Source organism: Spermophilus citellus (genome assembly GCF_964194105.1).
Source record: "Spermophilus citellus genome assembly, chromosome: 16".
NCBI classification, from domain to species: Eukaryota; Metazoa; Chordata; class Mammalia; order Rodentia; family Sciuridae; genus Spermophilus; species Spermophilus citellus.
Window position 1 is genome coordinate 5,254,266 of NC_138196.1, and position 23,440 is coordinate 5,277,705.

At 56.3% G+C, this 23,440-nt stretch overlaps 1 pseudogene across 1 annotated transcript in view; it reads left to right on the forward strand.

Annotated features, from left to right (window-relative positions):
- Positions 1-2,058: 2,058 nt before the first annotated feature.
- LOC308635059 (rho guanine nucleotide exchange factor 10-like) overlaps positions 2,059-23,440 on the forward strand; it is a 40,220-nt pseudogene continuing 18,838 nt past the window's right edge. The window contains exons 1-12 of the transcript XR_014024340.1: positions 2,059-2,134; positions 4,774-4,929; positions 5,282-5,545; positions 7,936-8,002; positions 8,091-8,148; positions 8,259-8,368; positions 8,608-8,735; positions 19,979-20,094; positions 20,421-20,547; positions 20,693-20,792; positions 21,902-22,023; positions 23,162-23,248. The product of XR_014024340.1 is annotated as a rho guanine nucleotide exchange factor 10-like (transcript). The remainder of the gene's footprint in view (positions 2,135-4,773; positions 4,930-5,281; positions 5,546-7,935; positions 8,003-8,090; positions 8,149-8,258; positions 8,369-8,607; positions 8,736-19,978; positions 20,095-20,420; positions 20,548-20,692; positions 20,793-21,901; positions 22,024-23,161; positions 23,249-23,440) is intronic.

Consider the following 23,440-nt stretch of genomic DNA (forward strand, 5'->3'; position numbering starts at 1 on the left):
CTGCCCTCAGCCTCAGAGGCGCGGGGTCACCAGGCCTGCCTCCCATAGTCCAGTCCTGTCCACTCTGCTTCCCTGCCCTGCGCCCTCCCTGGGAGAAGCTGGAGGAAGCCTGTGGCCGTGTCAGCCCAGAATGCAGTGCGCTGCTGTGAGTGGCTGGGGGCTCTCATGTGCACCTGCGTGTGTGCAGGGCGAGTCGATTCTGTCTCAGAACCGTGGGTTTCTGCAGCACAGCAGGTGTGCCCTTGGCTGGACTGGCACTACAGCAGCCCTTTGCCTGCCCTCACTTACATCCCTGTGCAGCTGCAGGCAGTGTCTGCGTTGCTCAGCTTCTCTCTGAGGACCCTTCTGTGGCCCTCCCAACTGTGGCCCAGCCTTGAGCCTAAGCACGCCTGCCTTAGACGGGAAAGCAAGTCTGTTTCCTACCACTGGCATGAGCTCCTTTGCCCCTTCTGTGGATGTCCTCAGTGTCCAGCATGTAGAGTCCAGGTGTGGCTGGAGGGCCTGGTGCAGAGCAGCAGGAACTGCAGCAGTGACCACTCCTGTCCGCCACCGTGAGCAGCAGTGGCAGCTGGCACGTGCGTGCCCAGCACTGACGAGGCTCCTATTCTCATCCCTGCACCATGTTTCACCTGCAGCGTGCTGGGAGGTGGACACTGTTGCCGCCCACCAGTTCCAGGTGTAGCAGTTGGCTGCACCATCTCAGAACTTGCCAGGTCTCACCTGGCATGTGGACAGCAGATTCTGCCCCAGCCTCTGGGCTCTGAGGCTCCGAGTCATACACCTGCCCTTGTATGGCTTGGGTAGGTCCTTTGAACTTTCTGAGCTGTTGCATCTTCATTTGAGGCAGAACCCCCTTGTTGGGGCGATACTGTGACTGGGTTACTCCCAAGTGAGGCCACTGCTCCCAGCAGCTTCCCGGCACCTGTGGATCTGCGAGTGTTGGTGAAGGAGGGATGTGGGAACTGAGACTCCAGATGCCAGCGAGGAGGGCCAGCTGCTCACACAGGGTGTGCAGCTCTGGGCCAGGTCCTGGCAGCTTCTCAATGCCCATGAGGGTGTCAGGGAAAGTTGGGTAAGGGGAGCATGGGGCAGAGGGTGGCTGCTCCTGCTGGGTGCCCCTGGAGCCCTCCACATCTCAGTGGATGAGAGCCTTCGTGGCACTGCCAGCTCATCTTAGTTTGAGAACACATTGGCTTTCTCCGGAAAGTACCACATTTTGTTAATTAATTTGGCTAAAATAATTGGCTGGGATTAGGTGGTTGCAGATGAAGTCCAAGGCTGTGCCCGCTGGCAGCCCATGGCTTTTCCAGGCCTGTTTTCTGTGCGGAGCACATGAAGCCAGTGATGGCCTTGGGTAGGCAGCTGGCGGTGGAGGAGGCGCTGGGGGCAGGCGTCGCCGTCCGTCTGTCGCATCCGTTGTTCCTGACGTGGGAACGGAAGCAGTTGGCTTTTCCTCAACCCTCTGTCCCTGTCTGAAGCCAGGTGGGTGCGGGGCAGTCTCCTGTGAGTCAGTGGACAGGATGTCCTCCTCTGGAGCTAGGAGCCAGCCTTCTCATGAGCTCTGGGTGTCACCCTGTTTTAGATCCAGGCACGTGGGATTGTCCTAGCCAAGAGACTGGTTACTTGTTCCCTCAAGGAAGCTTAGAAAACTGTCAGCTGCACCTTAATCCTGATAGTTCTTTACTCAGAACTGCTAAGTGTTAGTTGAAGGAAGAGGAAGCACACATTTGGCTTATGTGCTGATTTTTCCCTTCAGAACCCTGAATGAACTTAAGCAAAGACTTTCGGAGGTGTTGGCTGGCAGGGATCTGCCCAGTGGTCCCAGCTGTGAGGCTACCTGCTGGCTGCGATTCAGGGTGACCCGAGGAGAAGTCGCGCTGACTGAGAACCCTCTCTTGGGTTTGGTTTGCAGCCAGTAGGGGATGAGTTCTTTAACCCCAGCTGCAAGTGACAGCTGTGTTTCCTCCTTACAGGGCCATCAGGCCATCACTACAAGCCCTGCACGTGGTGAGAAAGTGACATCTGCCTAGCCAGCATGTGACAGGTGGTGTCTCCACTTCCTGCGGGGGCTTCTGTTCCCTGACCAAGCCACAGAGCATGGACCAGCAAGAGGGCCCTCCTCCTGCCCCCACAGGTGTGTGGCCTCCACAGGGGTGTCCAGGAGCCCTGGGGCACTAGGGGCTCTTCCTGAACACTCTGTGCTCTGGAATTACGAGGCTGCTCCTGACAGGGGCGAGTGGTGGGGGAGACGAGGGTGAGAGAATCTCAGGGAGAATGATGAGGTGCTTGCTGGGGCTCAGAGGGGATATGAACTTTGAGGGTCCCAGCTCTTAGGCCAGTGCACTTGGGGTGTACCAGTGAGCCTCTTGCACCAGGCTTGCCTGTCCTGGGCATCTCAGCTTCCTGCAAGGTGTTCCGTCTGCCACCCAAGCTGACTGATGTGGAAGGGAAAGGGCTTCCTGTTCAGAGGCCACGTCCACGTGCAGGCCCAGTGGCCAGGGCCAACGTTCCACCACTAGAACACAGCCTCTCCAGGCACTTGTAACGGGGTCCAGGGAGTCCTCTCCTGCTTCCTTTCTCTGGGGCAACTCAGGGCCATGCATGGATCTCTTCTGTCCATCCACACCAGGTACAGCCTTCTTATCATCTCGCCAGAGCCGCCTGCCCAGATGCCCATGGCAGGGAAGGCTGGCCCCAGCCCTGTGGTGGACCCTAACATTTCTGTAGCAGGCATCCCCAGGGCTTCCTGTTCTTTCGAAACCTGGGCTGTGGGGCAGGTGGGGCAAAGCTGTGCGGGCATTCTTCCACCCTGCACTGCCCGCCATACGGACCTCTGGCCCTGGTTATGCTCATCCAGAAGCTCTGTAGGCAGAGCTTCCCCCAAGTGAGCAGGGCCCCAGAGACACCGAGCCAACTGTGGTGTGGTGAACTGCCCAGAGTGTCCAGTGGGAGGAGAGGCCCCCAGAGAACTGTCAGGTGCCACTGTTTGCAGGAGCTCCTGCTGAGTGGGGGACTGACCCCTGAGGGTCATCTGGAGCTGGAGGACCCAGGAGGCATGGGATGTGGGAATGGGTGCCTAGAGGCCGGTTCTGCGGCTGCACTGGCCTCTGGCGGGTCTCACCTGTGTGGGCCTCAGCTGTGGGAGCCCTGGCCTTTCAGCCATGATGCCCAGGCTTGTACTTTTGTATGAGATATGAAGGAGACAGTTACAGTTTGGGGGGAGACTATAAACACAAGACAGCTTCAGGAAGGACAGATGGAGCAGCGCCTCTTCCAGCCTTGCCACAGGGCTGAGCAAGGCAGTGTCTGCAGCGTTCCCAGCGTCCAGGCTGGCAGCGGCCCACGAGCAGCTCAGACAGCCACCTGAGACGTGTAAAGAAATCATCTCAGAAGATGCTTTGGGGTATTTCAGAAAGCAAAACTCAGTTCCTGATTTTAAAGTCACACTACCAGCAAGAGCTGTCTCTAATTAATACTAAAATTCTGCCACAGATGATGTTTCAGAAAAAGAAATCATACTATCGCTATATTAACCTCAGTTCATGAAGACCCAGGGACTGAATGCCTCTTGATGTGGCAAGATCAGGAGGAAGGGCTCAGCTCTCCTGAGAGCAGCTACCGTGCTCTCGCCCTGGTCACCCAGCCCTGGGCCCCAGGCCAGGACCTCCTCGGATGCCCTGGGCATGGCAGACCCAGTCTTGTGCATAGCACTGTGAGGCCCAGCCTGCCTGAGTTTGGGTCAGAGCAGCCTCGGGTGGAGGTAGCCAGACAGAGTATGGCCCACAGCACTGGGGCACGGGGGCACGGGGGCTGCTCTCAGGTCCTTGGGGACAAGCAGAAGGCCTTGGCTGGGACAAGGGCTGAGACCTCAGCCAGTGCAGGGAGAGCATGGGCCAAATGGGGCCAGACCCGGCCTGAGCAGCACCCATCAGTGTCCAGCTGGGGTGCGGCGTCTTCAGCATGGGGTCCATGCCTTTAGATTGTTGCTTTTCTTTTTTCCCTTCTTCCCTCCCGTCCCCCTCCCCCTCTTCCCCTTTCCCTCTTCCCTTCCCTCCTTCTATTCCTTCCTCTCTCCCTTCCCTTCCTCCTCCTCTCCCTCCCTCCTCTCCCTCTGGTCTCCCCTTCTTCCTTTTCCTTCCCCTCTTCCCTCCCCTTCTCCCCCTTCCTTTCTCCTTTCTCCCTCCCCTCCTCTTCCTCTCTTCCCTCCTCACCCCTCCCTTCTCTCCCTCTTCCCTACTCCCCTCCTCCTTTCCTCTCCTCCCTTCTTCTCCCCTCCCCTCCCCTCCCCTCCTTCCTCCCTCCTCTCCCCTCTCCTCCTCCCTCCCTCCTCTCCCTCTCCTTCCTCTCTTCCTCCCCTTCCTTCCTCCCCTCTTCCCTTCCCTCCCCCCTCCCCCTCCCTTCCCCCTCTCCCCCTCCCCTCTCCCTCCCCTCCCTCCTCCACCCTCCTCCACCCTCCTCCACCCTCTCCTCTTTTCTCTAGCCTCCCTTGGCCATTGAGTATTCCACGGTCCTTTCTATGTTTTACTTCCAGAAGCTCCTGAGTAGTGCAGGGTCGGCCTGGGCTTCCCTTCTGTCCTTCTCTCTTTGCTTGGGCCCCAGGCCCTCCTGGGCATGAAGTAGACTGTCTTCCTCTTTGGAATGCTCTGGCTGCTGGCCTTGCTCCTGCTTCCCAGGAGGGAAGCGCCCCGTGGTCTCTGTCCTTGTTCAGGAAGGTGCAAGCCCTTGTGCCAAGAATAATGGTTAACCTGGTAATTCATACTTCTTAAATTTTAGAAAATGAAGTGAAATATGGTGCTAATAACAACGAGGAGGAGGAGGGGGAGCAGTTCGATTTTGACAGTGGAGATGAAGTTCCGGAAGCAGACCGACAAGCCCCGGCAGATGCTGGGGCCCAGGGCCAGGAGGCAGGTGAAGCCTCCTCCCCTGCTGGTGAGTCCCACTTGCCTTTCTTCACAGCGTGGCCCTGCGGGGAGTCACCCAGGTTTTCCGTCTTCAAGACTACAGGCCTGGGCTGGCTCACTGAGCAGGGGCTGCTGAGCCCGAGCTGTGGTCCAGGGTCAGCCACCAGGCTGTGTCCATCTCACCTGTCCCAGAGGGGGTGTGGAGCCCAGTTCTGCAGTGTGCTGCATGGACTGTGGTCTCCTATATCCATCTGGACATGCCAGGCATATGCTGCGTGCCCAGGCCTTCCTGGCCCGCACACTGAGGGCACCCGCCTGCCCTTGAGTGCTCTGACAGGTGACCTTCCGCCCTCCAGGAGGCAAAAACGGGACCAGCACAGAAGCCGAGGCAGTGGCAGAACCTGCCCCCCTTGCGGTCCCAGCCAGAGTGAACCCCTATTCCGTCATCGACATCACGCCATTCCAGGAGGACCAGCCGCCACCCTCCGACCTGAGCGCCAAGGAGGAAGCCGTGGGTCTGCAGGTGCCCAGCGGGTACTCGGTGCCCGTGCCCTGCGGCTACGCTGTCCCCTGCAGCCTACCCCTGCTGCAGCCAGCCTACTGCAGCCCCGCCATCATCCGCATGGAGTCTGCGGAGGAGGAAGGTACTGCGCCTGCTCCCTGGCACAGCAGGGCGTGCTGTCTTCCCTTCCCCACCTTAGTCACCCCCTGCTCATAGGGTGGGATCAGTGCTCTCTTCCACAAGGCACAGATAAGGAGGGCTTTGAAATTGAGGCTGAGCCTGCGAGTCTGGCCTCTGAAGACCAGGGAGCCATAGGTGACCTCTGGCAGTGCCACCACGCCCCACACCTCCTCTGGCACTCTGTTCCGCTGCTGGCTGGATTCACGTGTGTCCTGATACACCTGTCTACCTACAAACCAGCCGTCCTCTGAGTTGTTGTCCAGCTGTTTCATTCTCAGTGAGGAGGGGTGAGGAGGGAAGGAGAGACAAGGGCACACTCTGCCTGGGAGCTGTCTCCCTGCCCGGCAGCAGGCCTACAGTGGAGGCCCGGAGATGCTCCAGAGCTGGCCACACCAGTGAGGTGCAAGAAGAGACCTTGGGGAGAGGCCTGGACCCCACAGCCATGCCAGGGTGTGCAGCAAGGCACTGGGGATGACAGGTGTTCACCCATCTCTCCAGCCTGTGTCCTCAGTTCTGGGGTGGGGGCAGTCAGTCTCTGCCTTCCTCTCTACCCAGAGCGCAGAAGCTGCGAGGGTCTCGAGAGGCTGGGCTGAGTTAGCTAGAGATGGCCTTCTCACAACGTGAGCGGCATATGAGAGTGGCCCAGGTGTGAGTCGCAGTTGTGCTCTTGTGGGGAGTTTGTCAGAGATCCTTTTCTTTCTAGTTAGCAGCAATTTAAGAGAAACACCTTCCTTAAAGAAAGCTCTTGATTCTGGAAACCACAGAGGGCTTGTAGGAGAGGTGTCTTCCGCCTGTCTTTGTTCTGCAGTGGGCCACGAGCCATGGTCTGTCCTTGGTCTGTAACCACGAAGCTGGCCTGTCTGCAGACCAGGGAGTGTGTCATGGAGACTTTCACTTAAGAAAATGTGCTCCTTTTACAGTGCTTTGCTTGTATTTAAGTTGTTTGGTTATTTAGCGATTGAACATCATTTAAAGTAGCTTAAAAATCACTCAGCATAATCTTAAAACAACTGCTGATTATTTTTACTGTCAACCAAGAGCCTGTAATAAAGTCATGTTGTGGTCAATTCTGCCGTGAGTCTTGGAGCCGAGGAACAAGGCCGTTTGTGTTTATCTTTTGAAGAGAGATGAACATTCTGACCTCTTTCCAAGGAGGGTTGGTCTTGGGCAGGTCCAAAGCCTGCTTGCCTTTCAGCTTCTGGTGCCAGGATTCTGCCCTGGAGATGGGGACCGCTGTGACCCTTAGGATTGTCTTGGGACACTGTGCTAGCCTGGCCCCTTCCCACACCGGGCCCTGGCCTGCTGTTTAAGGCCATCCTGAAGGCCTCTGAGACAGGTGCTGCTTTGGTTCCCTGGTTGTCTTCTGCCAGCAGAGCGCTCGCAGTGCCCTGTGTGGTGAGCATGCTCCCCTGGCCCCTGCCCCACATCAGAGCTCTCGTGTTCTGGAGGACACCCAACTTGCACTTTCCTTCTTGAAAGGAGGATCCGAGCCGGGAACTGCAACCTTCTGGGGGTGGGACATGTGGAAGCCCCTGCAGTGAAAAGTTGGGTGGGAGCAGGCTGGGAGGCCTGCCTGAGCTCCCGCAGCACTGGGCACAGAGGCCTGCTTCTGTGGCCTGGAAGTCCTGCCTGCTGTGTGCAGTTCCTTGCCCTGCACCTGTGCCTGTGCTGTGTGGCAGCAGCCCTGTGCCTGGACTCTGCCTTCATCTGTGGAGTCACCAAGCTGGCTGAGCTCTCTTGGCCTTTGAGTCAGCCGTCCAGCAGCTGACTGGGAATGGTGGCTTACCCATCAATGAGTCCCTTTTGAGGGCTCTGTGTGGACAGTGGAGACTCATTTCTCTTGCTGGCACCTGATTGGCTGTTCGTCAGCCGTCTTCTCATGTAGGATGGCCTTTGCCATGATTTCCGCTCTCAACACCCACACAGGGCTGAGAGAAGGATGCCTGGTGGAGCCCAGGCGCCTGAGTCGGCCCTGTGCAGAGTGAGGGCATGAGTGTGTGTGTGCATAAGGCTGGACCCACGTCACGCTTTCTCCCCTGAGGGCCATCTGCATTGGTCCATAGATACCCCTGCAAATAAATCAGATTTTAAATTCCCACGGACACTGGAGCTAGAGGGTCGTGTGCTTCCACCTGCAGCCTGATCTGTCTGCACCTCCGTGTGCTTTGTTTGTTCTGTGTCATGACCCCATACTGAGCACATTTGGCCTATGAACTGGAGGTTCTTAAGCCTCCCAGCCATCTTTATGGTGCCATAAGCCTGTGGTGAGAAGGAGCTGTGGACTCATCATGAGAGGAGAATGATGACCGCTCACACACTCTGGGATGTAAAGCATGGGTTCTTCTTTCCCAGCAGGAGCTCTGGAGGTTGCTGAGGACCACCAGCCTGCTTCTCCAAGTTCTGCAGACCCTCCACTCAGGTAGGTCGCTGTATTATCCTGAGGCCCTGCCTGCTCAGGTGGGCCGCGTGCACTGACCCCATGTGCCCGGTGCCCGCCCTTCCCTCAGCCTCCTGCACGGGTCCCCCTGGGATGCGGCGGAGCCCTCGCTGTCCCCCCAGGATGTGGTAGAGCCCTCAATGTGCCCCCAGGACATGGTGGAGACCTCCTGTCCCCCAGGACGTGGTGGAGCCCTCCTGTCCCTCCAGGACATGGTGGAGCCCTCCTGTCCCTCCAGGATATGGTGGAGCCCTTGCTGTCCCCCTGGGATGCGGCGGAGCCCTCGCTGTACCCCCGGGACGTGGTAGAGCCCTCGCTGTCCCCCCGGGACGTGGTAGAGCCCTCATTGTGCCCCCGGGATGTGGCATGAGCCATCGGGAGCCCTCGATGTCGTCGTGAAGAAGTCCCTCCTGAGTCCCTCAGCCCTGGAAGCCCTCCTGGTGAGACTGAGCTGGACGATTCCCGACGTTCACGTGGGAGAGGGCCGGGTTCCTCTTGCTGCGTGTGGTGCTTCACTGACTCGTGTCCCTCTGAGTCCCTTCACGTCCTCATGGGCAGCATGTCCCTTCTTCTTTGGGACTTGGCAGCATGCCGCGTAAATGGCACTTTTCCTCTGCCTGTTATCCTGTCAGTGGACTCCTGGGTCGTCTACGTCCTGGCTGTCATGATGCATGGGAGTTGGGTGTCTCCTCAAGATGCCGTTCCTTCTCCTCAGGTGCGTGGCTGGCGGGGGACCCTGGCTCTGGTGAGGACCCTCCATGCTGGGTTCCACCTTCCCTCCAGCGGGGCGCAGGCCCCCCTTTTCTGCCACACCTGCTGGCAGCACCCTGACGGTGCGTGTGTGCCCCTGTGGTCTTGGTCCTGATGTTAGGAACTCTTCGTGTCCCTTTTGGCCATATTTTAAAAGTCTTAACACATCAATTGAAATTTGTTGCTACTGTGTGGCTTGTGAGGTGGGACTCAGCTCAGAATCCTGTGGGGCTTCTTCAGACCTCAGAGTGTCCTGCCGCCCTTCATCTGGGGATGTGGTCAGTGGCCCACACGTTTGCTGGCAGAGCGAGTGCTGGGATCCTGGTCTATCCAGATTCACACAGCATGGAGAGGGACTGCGGCTGGTCAGGAGGTGAGGGGTCCTGTGGTGTCAGAGCTGTAACATGGACACATCATGCCCAGCTGCAGCCCTGGAGTTGGCCCCTCTGTCTGCACCAGGACTTCAGCCCTTTCCTGAGTCTTGCTCCTTCGGGGGTGACAGCTCCAGTCCACGCTCTGTTCTCCCCTTCTGGTCCCTTACTGTCTCATTCTGAATCATCGTGAGGGGCCAGGTAGGAGTTATTGTTCTCACTGCACGTTCACGTGACAGTTCTCCTGTTTGAATGGCTCTGTTCTGGGACACTCTGCTCTGGAAGGCCTTGGTGGTTTGGTGTTGCAGACAGAGCGTAGGTCTCCCTGCCTAGCAGCCCGTGCTGGGGTAGGACCGAGGGAGTCCAGAACCAGCAGGGAGCTGCTCCAACCCTCCAGTCCCAGGACACTGCCTCGAGTGTGCCTCTGTCATGCAGGCTGGTCTCCTGAGTCCTTGGACTCTGCTCCTAGCACAGGGCTGGAAGCTGCTCACCTTGATCCTCCAGAAACCCATGGATTGGTTCAAGCTTCCTGAATTCCAGAAGTTATTTTGTAAACTGTGGTGCATTTCTTTTCTGGGTGATTGACGAGGGCTCACTGGCTTCCTGGATTACAGCTTGTGGTGGGGGAAGAAAGACTCTGAACCAACCATGGTGCAGTTCCACGGGGTGCCCATCACGTCCCATGTGGGAAGTGGAGCTCTGAGAAGATGCTTTCCCTGTTGCCAGGAGCAACGTGACTCTGGGTGGGTTCTATTCAGGCAGATCTTCACCGCCCGGTTCATTTTCAATAAATAGGTGACAGAACACTCCCAGCTCACAAGGAGCTAAGTAGGAGTCCTGTGGGGGGAGAGGAATGCTAACCTTGTCCTCTGGGGCCTCTCCACCAAGCCAGGTTCCTGGAGAAACGCTGTGGAGACCGTCCACCAGTCTTTAAACCTTCCAAGCCAGATGGCCCCAAAATGGTGGAATAATAATAATAATGATAATAATAGTGCATTTAAGCATATTTTAAAGGGAACACTCATTTGCCTGGGCAAATATTGATCATTTCGTTTTGTAACTTTCCTATCATTCTGTGGTTAGTTATATAAGCCTTAAAAATGAGAGTGCAGCATAAATAGAATTAAGGACAAAGATTAGTCATTTCAATATATGTGGCCTTTGTCAAAATTCAGCACACATTCACGATTAAAAAACAAACAAACAAACACTGAAGAGACTAGGGACAGAGGAACCTGCCTCAACATCATGAAGGTGATGTGTGAAGACCCAAAGCCAGCCTCATAGTGAATGGGACAACGGAGAGCACTTCCTTCCTAGTCTGGAACAAGATGAGGGTCCACTCTCACCACTGCTGTTCAGTGTAGTGCTAGAAGTTCTACCAGAGAGGAGGCAAGAGAGGAAAAGGGATAAAAAGTGGGAGAGGGGGAAGGCAACGCACCACTGTTTGAGAAGATAAGATCATACACTTAAGAGATCCCAAAGCTCCACCACAAGATGGATAGAGCGGATTCGTGCTCCTGGACAGGCAGGGTCAATGTTGTTAAAACGGCCTCCCACCAAGTAATAGGCAGACTCAGTGCAAACCCATCCACATTCCAGGGTCATTTTCTAGTTCTCCACAGAACTAGGAAAAACAGCTCTCAAGTTCATTTAGAGGAATAAAAGACCCAGAATAGCCAAAGCAATTCTAAGCCAAGAAAGAATGCTGGAGGGCTCACAGTTTCTGACTTTAGATTATCGTACAAAATCATAGTCACAAAACTGCATGGTAAGGTGTGAAAACAGATACCTGGACGAACAGCACAGAAGAGAAGACAGACAGACCCACACATCTGGTCCAGGACAAGGCTGCCAAGACACACCCTGGAGAAAAGACGCCTCTCTAACAAACAGTGCCGCGGCAAGTGCCATCCAAGTGTGAAGAGGAGTAGGTCCCTCCCACCCTGTGCCGAAGTCACAGCGGACCAAAGACCTCAGAATTAGACCAGAAACTGGTGACTCCTAGAAGAAAATGCAGTGACTTTCCAAACAGGACCCTAAGCTCAGGTAGTGATACCGAGAGTTAATAATTAAACTAACCATCAAATTAAAATGCTTCTGGAGAGCAAGGAAACAATCAGGAATGGGAAGAGAGAACCCACAGAATGGGGACTAATGGGGGAATTTTGCTACCTACTTTTCCAACAGAAGATTAATTGCCAGAATATATAAAGAACTCAAAAAATTTATCATCAAAGAGCCCAAATAACTCAATTAATAAACAGGCAAATGAACTAAACAGACATTCTTAAAAGAAGAAATACAAAAGGCCAACAAATACATGAAAAAATGTTCAACATCATTAGGAGTTAGGGAAGTGCAAATCAGAGCCACCCAGAGATTTCCTCCCCCACAGTCAGAACGGAGTTATCTGGACACAGACTCTAGTAAGGCTGAAGAGGACATGGATGAAAGGAACACTTTTGCACTATTGCTGAGATTGTATGGGATTGTATGGAGGTTTCTTAAAAGACCAGGCGTGGAACCACCATGTGACCCAGCTCTACCTCTTCTCGGTATTCATCCTGAAGAATTAAAGCCGTCTGACTACAGTGAGACAGGCATGTCCATGTTTATGGCAGCCCAGTTGACAATGGCCACACTGTGGGACTGTCGTCATAGGTGTCTGTCGTCGGATGGATGGATATACATATACACAACGGAGTTTTATGTATCCATAAAGAAGAATGAAGTTATAGCATTTGCAGGAAAATGGATGGAACTTGAGACCATTATGTTAAGTGAAACACCCAACCTCAGGTCAAGGGTCGTATGTTTTCTCTCACATGTAGAAGCTAGAGAGGAAAAGGGGAGCAAGGGGCATGGGGGTCTCATGAAAACCAAAGGAGAGCAGTAGGGGAAGAGCACGGGGGATGGCAGGTGGGGAGGGAGGGGGAAACACTGGGGAATGGCATTGCCCAAATTACACTGTCACAACATGTGACAACAAATGACACCGTCATGTACAGTTATAAAGCTCCAGTAAAAGGTATGAAGGAAAAGAGAGGCACGGGCCCGAGGAAAGGTGGCCATACCTGAGGACGGCACGGGGCCATGTGCACCTGGGTCAGGCACTGTTCCGGCTGTGTTCGTAGTGCAGACCTGAGAACTGCAGGACCCAGGCGGGCAGCACATCCAGGGGTCTTGCTCGCCCTGGCAGTGGGCCTGAAGAGGCATGGTGTTCCAGGAAGCATCCGCCTCCCCTCTGCAGAGGGGTCAGTCTCTAGTGCCCACCCTCACTCCCAGTCTTCTAAAAGTGCAGGACACTTCTGCAGTGTGATGGGATCTGTGGGGGACCGGGAGATTGGGGTCACTAACCCCAGGCTGGAAGAGGTGGACTTGTGCTGCCTTGGGACGTGCCACAGGAGAGACCCTGAAAACTTCCAGGAGATACAGAAACCTTTGGGGGCGCAGCGTGTGGAGGGGATAAACCCGAGAGCCCACCAGAGGAGCACACGCCCTGGACGGGACATGCACCAGCAGGTGGAGGTGGAGTGGGCTCCATCAGGAAACTCGGCCCTGGCCCTTCCACGGCAGGAGGGAAGGGGCTCAGTGTGTGGGAACCCGGGCCGTTCTCCCGAGACCGCCCAGGGCTGGGGGGCCTTGGTTCCCCCCTGGCCTGACTGCAGAGACTCCAGCATCTGACCCCGGCCCCTGCCTCGCCCAGCAGTGTGCCTTGCTCTGCTGCCACTAAAGCCCTGTGACTCTCCTCACCTGGGGACGGGTGGCTGAGGCTGGACTTGATGGAAAGCTGGGCAGGCTGCTGCAGGCCTGGCTGGCCCTGTGTCGGGGGCATGGAGTCTCCCAGCCCAGTCACCCTGCGGGCTGCACCTGTGAGAGACGTGGCCTGAGCCTGGCTCCTCTTCCCAGGAGCCGTGTGCTTTGAGGGAGTCTGAGGGAGGGGACCTGACCTCTGACATCGGTGAGCAGGGGCCAGCCTCAGCTGGAGGCTTTCCATGTCCCGTGAACAACTGGACCTCACGCAGGTGTGGTCAGGAAGCCGGCTGCAGTGGGCGGTCGTCCTTCATAGTGGGGTGTGTGGCTGGAGGGAGGATTCCTCGATGTCGACCATTCCCCTGTTTTAGTCAGCTGTCTCGCTGTTGTGACTAAAGGATCAGCCGTAACAGTTTCAGGGGAGGAAAAGTTTATTGAGGGATTCACGGTTTCAGAGGTGTCGATCCGTAGACAGCACACTCCATTCCACGGGGCTCAAAGAGGCTGAAGACTGTGGAGGAAGAGTGTGGTGGAGGGCAGCTCCCATGATGATCAGGAAGCAGACTCCACCCACAGCCACACCCAGGGCCCTCCTGCAGCCACACCACACCTCCTCTGTCACCAGCTAGTCCCTCCAGGAACTGAATCCCTGACTGGGTGGAGCTCTCACGGCCCGGTGCTTTCTCCTGTGAACCGTCCTGCATTGCCTCACCTGTGAGCTTTTGGGGGACACCTCACATCCCAACCATGACAGCCTCAGGGGTGTCCCATGGTGTGAGCGACCTCCAGGAAGCTCCTGTGACTTGGGCAGTTCCCTGAGTGGCCCTTATGCTCCACCCCTGCTCACACAGGGCACTTCTACCCCAGCAGGGACTCCTGGTGGTCCTGCTGGCCCTGGAAGCACGTCCTCCGTCAGCAGGCATCTGGCTGGCCCGGATGACCCAGAAAGCCTTCGGCTGTGGTGGTCCCGGTGACTTCTTTTCACAGTAGAGTTGTGAAGGACCAAAGCCCAGTGTGGGCACCGCTTGCTGACTCCACACCTGGGTCAGGAGCTGCACTGAAGCCTACCTGCCCTCCCGGGTGGGTAAGTGCCACCACAGAGCCAGGTTGCCACCTCCTCTGTCTGCTAGTGGCTTGTGATGCCTTGTCCCAGTTGGAGTTTTTCAGAACACAGGTCCACAGGGAGCCCGGCAGACTTCCTGTGACCAGCAGCTGTACCTGGCTTCCTGTCCGTCACTGGCCATCTCCTGTCACTGCCTTGTGTGCAGAGCCTTGAGTCCCCTCTTCTGGTCATTCATAGGCTCTTCACCTACTGTGCCGTAGAGCGCGAGCACCCGGCACGTCTGCCGCTGTTGGGTGCCCGCGGTCCCCCTCCGCTTCCCAGCCCCTAATCGTCATGGTCTCTGCTCAGTGTCCGCGTGGGAGGGACCCGGTGGTGCTTGTCCTTCTGTGGCGTCCTTGGTCCCATCCAGGTAGTGGGAGTGACAACTGTCGGGTCAGAGCTGAGTACTGCTGCCTGGTGAAGAGCACCGCAGGCCGTCCACCCCGGCCACAGCCCCTCCGCTGGCTGTGGGGTGCTGTGTCGTGCGGCAGTGCACGGGGCGCTGTCCTGGGTGTCCCTTTGCAGATTGCCCTCCATTGCATGCCCAGGGGGTCGCAGGGGCTGTGGCAGCACTGTCCTCGGTTTCTGGGACCTGCCTGTGCCCCGCCCTCCTCCCGGCTGCCCTGACCCACGTTCCAGCAGCAGCGTGAGGGCTCGCCCCCAGCACTCTCACCAGCAGCCGCCGTGGTCTGTGTTTTGGGAATAGCCATCCCCACTACCGTGAGGCAGGGTCTCAGCACGGTGTGATTGCATTTCCCTGATGATTAGTGATGCTGAGGATTTTGTTATATATCGTTTTCTTCTTTTGAGAAACATTTATATAGATCTTTTGCCCATTTTTTAAAGTTGTTTTCACAGGTATTGTTAGTTGCTGATGGACCTTTATTTTGTTCATTTATTCACATGTGGTGCTGAGAATCAAACCCAGTGCCTCACACGTGCTAGGCAGGTGCTCCACCAGTGAGCCCCAGCCCCATCCTTTGCCCATTTTTAATTGGATGATTGGGTGGTTTTATTTTGAGTTCCTTAGGTATTCTGGATACCAAACCTTGGTCAGATGAGTATTTCACGTGCGTTTTCCCCTAATTCTGTAGTCCTGTGGTTGAATCTGGGATGTCCCCCCAAGGCCAGTGTGCTGAAGCCTTGGTCCCCAGTGCAGCAGTGTCCAGAGACGAGCCTTGGGAACTTCACGGGGCTCTGACCTCACCGGGGGCCTGGTCCATTGGAGGGCTCACAGCTGAATGGACTGTGGGGAGGTGGCGGAAACCCGGAGGTGGGCCCTTCAGGTGTGCCCTGGGGAACTCCCCCTGCCCTTGGGCAGCTGGAGCTGAGCAGCTCCCCACCCCTCCTCTGCCATGATGTGCTGCCTCACTTAAGCCCAGAGCATGGAGCTGGCCCATCACAGGGAGAAACCTCTGGAACCATGAGCCAAAACAGATCTTTCCCCTTCTGTTGCGGTCGGGCGGTGATGGAGAGCTGGCCTGCATGAGAGGGTCGTCTCTTCACTCTGTGCATTTGCTGGGCAGAGGGTCCTAGTTTGATAGAATCTGGTTTGCCTGTTATTGCTTGTGTTGGTTGTGCTTCTGGGGTCTTGTCCAAAATCCCTTGTCAAAGGGCTCTGGGGAAAGTGGATGTTCATGTTAGGAGACTGAGCCTCGGCCACTGTGGGAAAGTCATCTCGGAATGTCCCCTGGTTTGCTCTTAGGCTTCTGGGACCGCTTTTCCTGCCCTGCCTGTGGGAGCGGGGGTCGCTTCCAGACAGGATGTCTCCAGGGACTGTTCTCCCTGGGAGTCGCTGTTCTGCCTCCTGCCTGTCCTGCTCCAGGGCATTGGGAGGAGGAACTGGACAGGACAGGCCTCACAGCACCGTCTCCCCCTGCCTCTCACAGCCACACCTGGCACCAGCAGGTGTGGACTTTGTACCTCGGGGTGCTCCTTCCCACAGGGCAGGTCCTGGCCAGCGTTTCCTTGGTGAGCACCGTGTCCTTGCTCTCTGAGGAAGCCATTCTGGGAGCAGGCAGGAGGGGCGGGCGCTGGGGAGGGTGGGGGAGGACAGGGGCCAGGGAGGGGACGCTGGTGGTGCCAGGGATGGTGGAGGGGCCAAGTCCTGGAAGGGGCCACGCACTTGGGGGGTCTGGGAAGCAGTGCCTGTCCTGCTGGGCGCTGCCTGGGAGGGGTGGCTGCACAGCGGCTCCCCTGTGCACCTGGTCCTGCACCCCGCCTCCGCTGGGAAGGTGGCTCCTCCGTCCTGCCCAGGAGTGCTCTTCCCACCCCTGCCTGGGAGTGGACTGGCTCCAGCCTGGCCGCGGGCCCTGCGGTCCCAGGCTGGCGAGCCTCCAGGAGGCCGAGGAAACCGCCTGCAGAGGGTCCCACGGGTGTTGGCGCTGCCACGGCCCGGCAGCCCCTGCTTCCTTTCACACACACCTTTCAGCCCACATCTAGAATTTCCCAGCTGTTGCAGGGGTTTCCATGGAAACAGGCAGTGCCCATGAGAAAAGGAAAGACCAGAGACCTTCTCACAGAATTTAAAGTACTTGAAATCCACGACTAGGTGGCTGGACATCGACTCTAACAAAATCTTGAGTTTCAGGTGTTTTATTGGTCAGTAAATTTTGACCATAAAATAGAACAGCTCTCTCCTGGACTGAAGTAACGATTTGGACAGCCTCTGCACCAGGTCCCGCCCTGCTGTCCTGCCCCTGCTGGGAGGGTGCCCACCTGCTGCCCATGGTGGCACTCATTTGCACGATATTCATGATGTATGTGTTAGTTAAAAATTGATTCACAGTCACTGTCCATTTGACCCTCAGAGCAGTGCTAGGAAGCATACAGGAAAAGTGGTTTCATCCCTCTTTACAGAGAGGAAACAGACCAGGGCCAGAGGGTTGGTTCCCAGCAAGTTCTGGAGCATGGACGCCTGAGCCTCGCTGTGGAGAAACCACGTTCGCAGAGAGCGGCCAGCCCCTGGCCTGCGTTCAGCGACTCTGGTTCCGACATGTTTTCCCTTCCAACATGTGGCTTCTCACAGAGACGTTTGGTGGAAGAAGGAGACGTCTGCAAATCAAGCACAAAGGCTGGACTCCTGACCACCCCCCCACACACACAGTTGCCAAGAAGGCGCTTCCCTTATAGCTGACCTCACGCTCGGAGGTGGAGCAGGAGGGGCGAGAGCAGGTAGCCATGCAGCACGGAGTCCCTGTGCAGATGGGCACAGGGTGAGGTCTGCCTGTGCCTTCCTGCCCAGGGGGTGGGAGACACTGTCCTCCAGAACCCAGGGCGCACCAACTAAATACTGTGCCCATGTAAGTGCACTGGGTGGGGCAGGAGACAGGGGGACGCGTCAAACAACACGTGGCCATGGAACGGGTCCGTGGGCGGCGGCTCCTGGTGGAGCTGTCCCCTGGGCTGACCCAGGGTGTCACACACAGCCGTACCTGTCCTAACGCTCCTAGAGCTGGACACCAATGTAAAAGGTCAGTTTTATTGAATGATGATTGTAAAGGTGACAGAAAGTAGGTGTTGGGAAGTTAATAAAGTTAATATAGCTCCATTAACTTCATGTAGCTTTATTAATTTACTTTATCAGTGTATTGTAGTTATGTTTATACAGTTTATCAAAAGTTCATAAATGAAAGGAAATATGTGGGATCACATAAAATATTTATAAGCATGCTGTAAGGAAAAATTGTTAAGAAGTTAGTACTTGTATAAAATCACAAGGATAGATTTGTCCCCTTTTTTATGAAGCTTCATAATGCTTTAGAGGCAACTGACATGAGATTTCATCTTGAAAACCAGGCCTACCCTATGGATAAACCCCTGTAGTCACACCCTTAAACTCAGTGCCCACAAAATGAGGACTGCAACCTCCTCCATGTAAGCAGTGATGCAGTTAGATACAGGTGACTATGAAGTGTGTGTGGTGGACGTGAACCCATCTCATTGGCCCTCACGTACACACTGTGTGCATTGATGTGCTGCAGGACGGGGAGGCCATGTCCAGGTGACTATGAAGTGTGTGTGGTGGACGTGAACCCATCTCGTTGGCCCTCACGTACACACTGTGTGCATTGATGTGCTGCAGGACGGGGAGGCCATGTCCAGGTGACTATGAAGTGTGTGTGGTGGACGTGAACCCGTCTCGTTGGCCCTCACGTACACACTGTGTGCATTGATGTGCTGCAGGACGGGGAGGTCATGTCCAGGTGACTGTGAAGTGTGTGTGGTGGACGTGAACCCGTCTCGTTGGCCCTCACACACACACTGTGTGCATTGATGTGCTGCAGGACGGGGAGGTCATGTCCAGGTGACTGTGAAGTGTGTGTGGTGGACGTGAACCCGTCTCGTTGGCCCTCACGTACACACTGTGTGCATTGATGTGCTGCAGGACAGGGAGCCATGTCCAGGTGACTGTGAAGTGTGTGTGGTGGACATGAACCCATCTCATTGGCCCTCACACACACACTGTGTGCATTGATGTGCTGCAGGACGGGGAGGCCATGTCCAGGGCCCTATGAAATGTTTATGATGGATGTCTGTAGATCTCGTTGGCCCTCACGTACACACTGTGTGCGTTGATGTGCTGTAGGACGGGGAGGTCATGTCCAGGGCCCTATGAAATGTTTATGATGGACGTCTGTAGATCTCGTTGGCCCTCACGTACACTGTGCATTAGACATGCTGTAGGATGGGGAGCCATGTCCAGGGCCCTATAAAATGTTTATGGTGGACGTCCATAGATCTCGTTGGCCCTCACGTACACTGCATTAGACATGCTGTAGGAAGGGGAGCCATGTCCAGGGGCCTATGAAATGTTTATGGTGGACATCTGTAGATCTCGTTGGCCCTCATGTACACTGCATTAGACATGCTGTAGGACGGGACCATGTGCAAGCGCCCAGGCTGGTTGAACATCGGGACCCTTGTTGGAAACCATTACAAATGTGAAGGCGTCCATGGTAAAGCCTCCAACCCAGCTGTGTCCTTTTGCACAGGACTATGTCCAGGCAGCACCCCGGGGACCCAGGTACCAAGGCACCACTCCCCTCTCAGCCACACGAATCCCTTCTGCCTGGATTTGAGTCTGGCTCCTTCCCTGGGTAGCAGTGTGAGCTGACGCAGTCGATTTACGTGGATGTAAGAGAAGACTGATGTCACCACCCCTTGGTCTACGCGTGGGCCTTGAATGTCGTTCTGAGTTCCAGCCCTTCCTGTTGTACATTTGTGGCCTTGGGCAGTTTCAGCTGGCCTGGGGAATGGGGCCTGCTCTGCCCACAGGTTGCTGTGGGACTCAGTGCCACAGAGTCGGAGTAGCACTGCAGCCCACCCAGCCTCAGTAAGTGGTGGGACGGCCGAGTGGACACGCACAGCCCACTGCCAGTCAGTGCAGAAGAACCACGGCCTCCCCAAATGTTCTGTTTCCTCCTCCCCCTCACTTCAGGGAGGATCACAGGGATTCTCTGGGGTGGGTTGGCCCCAGATACTAGAAATTTGGTTCAGATTTAAAATATTGGAAGTGACAAAACACCAGTCAAAGCAAAGCGTGAGACGTCCTGTAAACTAACCCACAGTGTCCTCCACCGCGGCAGGCCACGCTCCTTGATCATGACAACATCGTGGTGCGGAAGCCTGAGGTGGCTCCCAAACGGGGGATGGTGCTCTGGGGAAACCAGTGACATTTGAACAGGGGGATCCGTCGGCAGTGGTGTGTGGGCCTAGTTTCCACCCCAGGGAAGGTGGGCGAGGGGCACTTGGAGGGACTCATCGTGCCATTCTCTGGTGTTCTTCTATAAGTCTAAAATATTTCAAAGTAAGAATTTAAAAGAGATAAAAAATACTAAATTCTTGAAGATGCCCACTTTTAAAAAATTCAAGATTAACCTCCAACTTAAAATAGTAAATAGAATTTACCCACGTTTCTTTCCAGCACTGCCATAACGACCTGTTCCACCAACCCTCTTTTTCTTGCTTGCTTTGTAGACAAAGTTTACATGGGTCCAGGACAGCTGTATCAAGATCTGCAAAACCTGCTGCACGACCTGAACGTTGTGGGACAGATTGCTCAGCTGATAGGAAACCTTAAAGGGAGCTATCAGGTAGGTGGGGTGCACCGGAGCTCTGTCAGGGGTCTGGGTGTCTGCAGGTCTGCCATGGCGACTGCACTCCCGACTCGCCGCATGGCCTGTGGTGCCTTTCCCTTGATTGGGTGGCCGGGCGCCGGTGTAGCTCGTGTGCATCTAGCAGTGCACCCAGGTCAGGTCTGCTCGCCGTGCACGCTGGTCCACCCTGCATGTCCTACTCAGGTGGGGCGCTTTGGGCTTCCTGAATGTTCTGTGTTGCAAACTTGGCTTTTTCCTCCTCCTCCTCCTCCATATTTTTTAAACGCTTGTAAAATAAATGTGCTTCTGGGTTCCCTCTGTAGAACTTAAACCAGTCGTAGCCCATGATTGGACATCAGGTTTACAAAGACTGATTCTGAAGAAAGAGGAAGAAATAGAGCTGCTGACCGCTGCAGAATTCAGCTACAGCTCCTGGGGAAAGCAGGACAAGTCAGTGACATCAGAGAGCCTTCCTGGGCGGGGTGGGTCTCTGTCCCGGGGGGTGGGGGGGTTGGGGGGGTGCTCTTGGCTGGTGCCTGGTGGAGACTGGCGAGTGGTGCGCCTCTGTAGAGTGTGTGTCTGTTGCTCCTGGCAGGTCTGGGTGGCCCACTTTCTTCATGGCTGTGTTCAACACGTTCACGCCTGCCATCAAAGAGTCTGGGTCAACAACTTGCAGATGGCCAAGCTCGCCCTGGGTAAGATGTGGCTCACCGAAGCTGACCTGGGTGTGCTCGAGAAAGCCACGCATCCTGCTGGTTGTCCTCTGTGGACCTTTCTCTGCCGAACTCCTGGTCTCAGAGGATAAAATCGGAAAGACAAAGAGACTTGGTGATAGTCCCCCCATTAGCCTGGAGGGGTGTTTTCAGACGTGTGTGATCTTTAAGAAGTGTGTGTGATGATTTAGGGGTTGCAGGAAGGAGGCTCGGGCTCCCTTGGAACTGGCCTCCTGGCACTCAGCTTTTGAGCATGAGGTGGTCCAGTGTCTGAGGCCATGGTCAGAGCGCCGGCCTGGTGTGGTCATCTCCCAAGAGCAGGTGCCACCCGGGCTCTTCTGCCTGCCTGCTGTCCCCTGTGGCGACACACAAGTCCTGACGGCCTGCCGTGGATCTGCGTGGCTTGATGACGATTTTCTGGTTCCTCTGTCCCTTGGCCACTCATGTGGCTCACCACACAGACCTGCTGTGCAGACACTGGGGTGTAGATGTGTGTGAGCTGCTCCTCCAGATGAGACTGTCAGAACCCAAGCAGAAGGCACACCTGGTCTGCAGGTGGACACTCATCCCCTGGGGAGTTGGGGGTGGGAGGCAGGGGCTTCCTGCTGTGGTGGGGCTGTACCCAGGGCAGACGGCCCACTGCTCCCTTTCTCCTGAGCTGGCGGTGTGCCCGGTTGGGCTCAGAGTGACCAACACATGGGAGATGGCCACTCTGAGGGAGGGAGTGGATGTGAAGATCTTTGAGATGGTTCTTCAAAGCCAGGATGGACCCTTAGCTGCAAACGTGTCTTCCTGGTATCGTCCTCCTTCACCCGCAGTGTCAGCCCCACCACATCCCTGGTGTGTGACGGCGGCCCTCCAGGGGACTTTGAACATGGAGGTTGAAGGAGGCAGCCTGAGGGAGAGTGCATGGGCACTCAGCAGGCGGGGCTGGGGCTCTCGCTCTCTGGGACCCCGAGTGCTGTGCCCACTTTAGGAAGAGGAGGGGCTGCCACCCCGAGCAATGATGGTGGCTCAGGCTCCTGAGCAGCAGAACTGGGGTGTCGCGTGGCAGCTCCTGGGACTGAGCGCCACTCTCTGAATGTACACAGAGGAGGAGAACCACCTGGGCTGGTTCTGCGTGGATGATGAGGGCAGTCACACCAAGAAGGAGACGCACCCTCTCCTCGTGGGACACATGCCGGTGACGGTGGCCAGGCAGCCAGAGTTCAAGGTACATGCGCTGGGTTAGCTGCCTCTCCTGCGGGCGTACCTGGGATCACTGTGAGAGTGTGGTGGTGGGCCATCCTCTGGGCCAGCCACTGCTGCTGCTTCTCCCAAGGGTGAGTCAGAGCTGTCTGAGACGACAGGCCTGTGGCCGAGGTCGAGTCTTGGCTCTTGTCCCCAGGGTGGCCCTGCAGGTCCCTGGAGTGGGAGGGCCTCTGGACGGCACAGGACTGCACACTGCTGGTGCCAGGCTGGCCTGATGCCCAGGGAAGCCCTCGAGCGCTCATCAGGTTTCCGCTCCTGGGCTCGGGCAGGCCGTGTTCCTGAGCGCTGGAGGCTCCTGACCTGCCTTTCCCTTTCCCATTGCTGGTCCCCGGCCACGCTTGGCCTGAGCGCTCAGGGGTTCACTTCTACAATGTGAGCACGGGGCTGACAGTGGCCTGGTCTGCTGGGCTCCCTCAGCAGGGGTCCTGCTGACCAGCAGGAAGATGTTTCGGAACAAAACTGCATCTGCACCTGTGGACAGATTTATATCCTTGTCTTTGTTCCCTGAACAGTAGAACAGAAAAAGCATTCACGCGGTGGCTCCTGACCGCCGTCCCCAGAGGCCTGGCCCAAACCATCTAGAGGAGGTTTCATGGGTCCAGTCTGTGGTCAGCTGAGGCAGAGCACAGGGCAGGAGGGTGTGTCCAACGACAGCAGCTCCGGACATGGCCTCAGGGAGCAGAGAGCTCTGTCCCCAAGGACCCACCTGCTACTGCCCACCTGCCTGCAGCTGCCACCCAGCCATCCCCTGTCAGGGGTTAGTGCCCAGGAGGGTCAGGCTTTCCTCGCTCCACTTCTGAGCGTTCTGCACTGTCTCCCCTGAGCCTTGGGGACACTTCGTGTGTCCCCCAGGACGTGTGGAAGCTACATGGCATCAGTGTCACAAGTGCCTGAGCAGATGTCGAGCGTGGAGGCTGCGCTGGGCTGTCTGCAGGGGAGAGGCTGGAGCACCAGTCTCCCTGGGTGAGGAGGGAGGGCTGGGCCTCAGTCGCCTGCCCCTGCTCTTCTAACTGTGAGAGGCAGGACCCTGAGTCTGTGGTGGTGTTAAAATGGGATCACCAGCTGGAGCCCTGACCGCTTGTTGTGATTGGTGTCTTTAGATCGAGTATGCTGCTTATAACCCCAAGCCTGACCTCGATCACGAAGGCCAACCAGATCCATCCCCCGTGGCACGTGGCTTCCTGTGGGTAAGGGTCTTTATTTGTACTGCAAGTTCACCTAGAATCGAGCCCTACAGTCATGTGAAGCTCAGATTTGAGCAGCTCAGAAGAGTGTCGGTCCCCGCGAGCCCAGGTGACGGCCACAGACACAGAGCCTTTCTCTGATGGGAGCTGATGACTGGGGAAAGATGAAATTCTAGGAATTAAAATGTTGATTTC